Source organism: Acinonyx jubatus, chromosome B3, assembly GCF_027475565.1.
Source record: "Acinonyx jubatus isolate Ajub_Pintada_27869175 chromosome B3, VMU_Ajub_asm_v1.0, whole genome shotgun sequence".
Lineage (NCBI taxonomy): Eukaryota > Metazoa > Chordata > Mammalia > Carnivora > Felidae > Acinonyx > Acinonyx jubatus.
Genome location: NC_069386.1, coordinates 62,521,109 through 62,527,108, shown reverse-complemented (window position 1 = coordinate 62,527,108; position 6,000 = coordinate 62,521,109).

The window sequence follows — 6,000 nt, the reverse complement described above, 5'->3', positions numbered from 1 at the left end:
TTCTGTAGTTGTAAGGCCCAACTCAAGTCCTATTCCCTCCCAGAACCCCCTTGATGACTCCAGAGCACAATGGGGGAATCTTCCAATATGCTGGTGTTTTTTTTTTTTTTCCAAAATTTTTTTAATGTTTGTTTATTTTTGAGAGACACAGAGAGACAGAGTGCAAATGAGGGAGGAGCAGAGAGAGAAGGAGACACAGAATCCAAAGCAGGCTCCAGGCTCCAAGCTGTCAGCAAAGAGCCCGACGCGGGGCTCAAACTCACCAACCGTGAGATCATGACCTGAGCTGAAGTTGGATACTTAACCGACTGAGCCACTCAGGGGCCCCAACATGCGGTGTTGTTAACACTTTCATGAGTATGTTTTTCCTCAACAAGACTGTAAGCTCCTCAAATGGGGGAAACTTGTGTCTTACATTCTATTCTGTACCTAGCCTATGCCCTGAATACCACAGACATTAATAAATCATGAAATATATGAATAACGGTCCTCAAACACTCAGTTTGAACTGGGATAACAATCTAGCAAACCCTCCTCCAGAAGTGAACCAGGAATAGCTCGTTAGCATGAGAATCTTCCTCTTACTTCCTAAGAGCCCAGGACCCTCCATATCTACACCATCCCACCTTGGCTGTGCACTGGGAAGATGCTTCTCGGAGCATCCAAGGGGTACTGGGATTCCAGAACCATGTGAAGTCCAGGTGATTGGGCTAAGGGACACACACCCTCATTCTGACAATGGCATATGACGTTCAACTCAGAAGTCCAAGCCAAGCAATTCCTCCACTTTCCTGTGACACCTGGGTAGTAATGAGCTAATATTTCAAAATAGAAATGCCCAGATGAACTAGGAGAAAATAACAATAAAAATTCTAGGCTGAGGTTGCTATATGAGACAAACTATTTCCAGACAAGCTGTACATCATAATCCCCTGGCTATGATGCCACTAACTGGAAGAGGATAATTTGAAACAATGACAAAAGGGACCCACTGACCTTTCCTTCTAGGATTATTAATGCATGATGCATATGTTATTACAGCATCCTTTTCCTCTGCTATCTCCCCTAATATGGATGAAATTAGCAATACACAGACCAGATTGTAAAATGAAGTCATTGATTACATTAAATATGCAGTCAACTAAAAACGGCAGGCAGAGACTGTGACTCCACCTGCTATGACTGGCACAAAGGCCAATCTCTTTCCCAGGACCACCGCATTCACAGTTCCAGGGAATAGTGCTCACACTGTAGTCTCAGGAATGGGGCCCCCTGGCACCTTCAGTGCACAACTGTCATTGTCATATACGGTGGCTCTTCTGAACCTTCTACTTCAAATTATCGTTTCTTCTTTCTCATGAGTATAGAAACATACCTGACAAACGTAAAATATGAGAAAACTTGGAGGAGAGGTATTGAGTCTTGAAACGTGTTTTTGCTTTAAATATCCCTGAATATATTATCTTCTAGAATTAACAGACCTAATAGGAACCCTCAGGACTTATTAAATCCTAGTGTCAAGAATAAAAGTTTCACTCATCTAGAAATCACACTGAGTCTTCCTTAAAAAAATTTTTTCTTAATTAAAAAAATAAAAAACAAGCAAGGGCGTCTGGGTGGCTATCAGTTAAGCGTTTAACTTCGGCTCAGGTCATGATCTCGCGGTTCATGGGTTTGAGGCCCGCATCAGGCTCTATGCTGACAGCTCAGAGCCTGGAGCCTGCTTGAGATTCTGTGTCTCCCTCTCTCTGTCCGCCCCCACAACCTGTGCTCTGTCTCTTTCAAAAACAAATAAACATTTAAAAAAATATAAAAAAAAAACACAAAAAAGCAATCTCCCTTCCTCTCAAAAAAAAAAAAAATCTAAAAAGGAATCGCTAAAATTCTGCTGAATGATGCAATCCTGCCTCCCACCTCTCTCCTACCAGGAAACTTCCCGATTGCTAGCCCTTCAATACCACCACTGGTAAAAAACAGAGGAGAGTGTGAAAAGAACCGTGGTAGGCCCAAAACTCACAGGTGAATGGACAGAAAAGAGAAGAGGGCTTATCAAGCACAAAAGTTTCAGGCTTCCCACAGTCATCCATGGTCTCATACCATTTGCCAGCACCTTGCTAAGTAAGTACCAGAGGACTCAGTGCTGAAAACATTCCTCCAGGTCCTTGAAACTTATCCTCACTCCTCCACTCACCTTCTCATTAAAAAGAAACAACTCAAAAATTGGTCTTAAAGATAAATGCAAATAAATGACAACTGATTAAACTGTATCTATATACATATATATTCATATTCATAAGGCATAGGTGGAAAAGACTGGAAGAAGTGTTCTAATCTGTGCAGGTCAGGGACCCCAAAATATGTGGCAAATATTTGCGGGGTGTTTTTTCAACCAACTTTCCATCCATAGCCAAAAGGAAGTTTCACTTGTCCTTGAGGTTGGAGAACTGAACCATGAAGCTTGAAACAGAGACAATCATGTCATCACAAAAAGCACAAATAGGAAATCTAAGTTCTTAAAAAAGTCCTTATGAAAAAGGTAATGAAAGATTTACCACTTTGCTTTTTCCCTTTGAAAAGAAGTCGATGGCCATTTGGTGTTTAAACGAGAACAAAGCCTCCAGGGGAGAAAGGTGAAGATAAATATTTGTACAAATGTGTCACTGCATTTGACACAATGGGCCAGCAGTCTTTGAAATCTGACGTGTTTCATATCTATATGTTTATTTTTTTTTCTTCTTATTTGCTCTCATGAGGTAAGTCTCTTAGGCTGTCAGCCACCAAAGTGGCTGCTGAATAGAGGACACTGAGGGGCATTTAGCCAACATGACCTCAGAAGTATTGACACTGCAATGAGATCGTGAAATAATTAATTTCTGCACTGCTATACTTTCTGCCAACTAATATTCCAATATGTCCCTCAAGGATGTGGTAAATGTTGGTTTAAGATAAAAAAGTAAAGACAAATATTAGCATGCCACATAAAAAGGTACAGTAGACCTCCCTTATCCATGCGGGATACATTCCAAGACCCCCCAGGGGATGCCTGAAACCACAGATGGTACTGAACCCTATGCATACCATGTTTTGTCTATGCAGACATACCCATGATAACGTGAAATCTGTAAGTCAGGCATACTAAGAGATTAACAACACTAAGTAATAATGTAATAAATAATTTTAACACTATACTGTAATAAAAGTTAGATGAATGTGGTCTGTGTCTCAAAATATCTTATTTTACTTTACTCACCTTTTTTCTTCTGACTACGTGAGATGACAAAATGGCTACGTGATGAGATGAGGTGAGGTGAGTGACGTAGGCCTTGTGACGAAGCCTTAGGCTACTGTTGACCTGAAGGAGGATCATCAGTGTGGGGACTGCGTTGGCCCCAGGTCACTGGAAACTGCTAGAGCAAAACCACGGAAGGCAAAAGCCAGGATAAGGAGGGACTACCGGATGCCTCTTCTGGGAGCTTTGTTTCTTAGCACAAGCCACCTGGATCCCATCGCCGGTGTCTGATTTCATTAGTTTCAAGTGCAGCCGGGGCACCAGGAGTTTTAAAAACTCCTCCGGTGATTCTAATGAGCAGCTACGAATGAGAAACTACATTCGAGAATCTCCAGAGTATTTTGTATTCTATTTGGAGCCACCATTAAAATTGGTCTGGTGAGTTCATGCCAGATGTTAAAAGCTGGGACTGCAGAGATATAGGGCAGGAGGTATAGACAGATAAATAGAAGAAAAAATGCCGCTGCTCCCCAGCCTGAAATCTGGTGAAGGAGACAAAACACACAAATGACAAAAGGTGAAGCTTTAGGAGTACAGTTCTTGAGCCACGAAAAAAAGGTTACAGGAGACCTAGCAGGAGTTTAGTGAAAAGCAACTTAACTGCTGCTCCAGGCACAGGAGGAAATAGGTGAGCGTGGCCGGCACCCTGCCCCCTCCCACAGGCCCTCAGGGCCCAGGTGCTCTCCTCAGAGGCCCTAAGGCGGGGATTACCACACTAGCCTAAAGGGCCAAGGCAGCAGCTCTGTTTGCCAGAACCTGGAGGAAGGTGAGCAGGGTGAAGCCCAAAAGTTTGCCTTCTCCTTTCTAACTCCTTGTCCAAGGCCCACAAACTTGTTTCTATCTCCTCAGGGCCAGAAACTCCTTTCTTCCTACAAGCTGGGAAGGCTGGGCTCCACCCACCTGGCAATGGATTGAAAAGAGATCACCCCTTAGTGTTACCTACCTTTCTTCACTTATTGAAGGTAAGGGCTCTGCTCCTAATTAAAAGGGTCAGAGCTCCTAAGAAAGCCAGAGACTAAGCGAATAACTTCTCTATGTCCCTAATCTCATACAGAAATGAGGAAGCAGGAAGAGAACACTTTTTTTTTTAAGTTTATTGTTTATTTTGAAATAAAGAGAGAGCGTGCACGGGAGAGGGGTAGAGAGAGCAGGAGAGAGAGAGAATCCCAAACAGGTTCCACACTATCAGCACAAAGCTGGACATGGGGCTCAAACTCATGAGCCTCGAGATCATGACCTGAGCCAAGTCACTTAACTGATTGAGCCACCCCAGTGCCCCAGGACAAAACATTGTTTAACATGAATGAGTTAGGAGGATGTCACTTACCACTACAGCAAGTATCAAGGAAAAATGTTGATATTGATAACCTTCTAGGATCTATAATAAATCTCACAAGAAAATCTAAAGAGTTTCTAGGTTAGGTAAGGTGTTAATAATTATATTTTTTTTTCTGTGAATAATTATGTATTTTGCTGTGAACTCTCTATCACTTGTATTTATTTCCTGTGACACAATAAGTATATTATTAAACACATTTCACTTTTGAGTCATTTGGTGAAAAAAAATAACTCTATTCAGGGGCATTTCATTGTTATAGCTCCTTGAACAAACAGCCTGGTGATTTCACTACAGGTTTAAAAATTGCAGGGAATACTGTTCCCACCAGCTTCTTCTTCCTAGGGCCTTTGTCTTCTGCCTCTCCTTTCCTTTTTTAAAATATAACAACAGGCACCTGGGTGGTCGGTTAAGCATCCGACTCTTGATTTTGGCTCAGGTCATGATCTCACAGTTTGGGAATTCGAGCCCCATGTCAGGCTTCATGCTGCTAGCACAGAGATTGCTTGGGATTCTCTCTCTCCCTCTCTGTTTCTCCCACCTTTTCAAAATAAATTTAAAAACTTAAAAATTTTTTAAAAATATATGTATCTGTCAGGGGAAGACTTCTGAATATGATAAAATAAGGAAATCATTACATCTTCTCCCCAAAAGACAACTAAAACATAAGATGAAATTGTCAAAAACAACCATTTCAGAACTTTGGAAACTAAGCAAAGATAAACAAAAACTGAGAAGTATTTACTTGCAAAAAATTGATAAGTTTTGGAGAAAAAGAGTGGAACCCTGTGGCCTTCTTGCCTGGGGCTTCTGCTACCATCCCTCCAGCTCTGACAGCTGGGTTGGTCTAGCAGAACCCGGCAGCGCTAGCTGGAAAATGAGCTGCTTTCTCCTGCTAGACAGGCTCACTTGTGCCCAGTGGGACTGTCAGTGAAAGTAGCAAGACTGGCGGGAAATAAGTGGGGAACCCTCAGGTCTTGTAGCCTGCGGATACAGCTGAAGGTGGGGTGAGTAGCAGACTACCCAGACATTTAAAGGGGACATCCTAGAAATGAGAGCATGCTAGAGGGCCTGGATAAGACCTCCAGCTGGGTGGAATGCTTCATACACACATAGGGGAGATCCAAGAGGTCCCAGACAAAGTAAAATACAGGATGAACTTAAAAACCCTTGACTTGGGGGTGACTGTGTGGCTCAGTTGGTTAAGCATCTGACTTCAGCTCAGGTCATGATCTCACCATTCCTGAGTTCAAGCCCTGCATTAGACCCTGTGCTGATAGCTGGGAGGCTGGAGCCTGTTTCGGATTCTGTATCTTCCTCCCTCTCTCTCTCCCTCTCTCTCTCTCTCTGCCCCTCCCACACTTGCACTCCGTCT